Source organism: Oratosquilla oratoria, chromosome 41 (assembly GCF_046742065.1).
Source record: "Oratosquilla oratoria isolate Oo_2021 chromosome 41, ASM4674206v1, whole genome shotgun sequence".
Taxonomy (NCBI): Eukaryota; Metazoa; Arthropoda; class Malacostraca; order Stomatopoda; family Squillidae; genus Oratosquilla; species Oratosquilla oratoria.
Genome location: NC_134817.1, coordinates 13,500,044 through 13,500,269, shown reverse-complemented (window position 1 = coordinate 13,500,269; position 226 = coordinate 13,500,044).

Genomic DNA, 226 nt, shown 5'->3' with positions numbered 1-226 from the left:
CTATCCTCCTTCACATTCAGCAACTCCCTAAAATATTCTGCCCATCTTCCCCTCACTGCCATCTCTTCCATTATCAACTCTCCATCTGTACCTTTTACCTTTTCTTCCCTACTTGATTCACCTCCTCTTCCTCTCTTAATTTCTTTCCAAAACATCTTTTTATTACTTTCAAAATTTTCTGTCATACTCCTACCCCATTTCACATCTGCTCTCCTCTTTGCCTCCT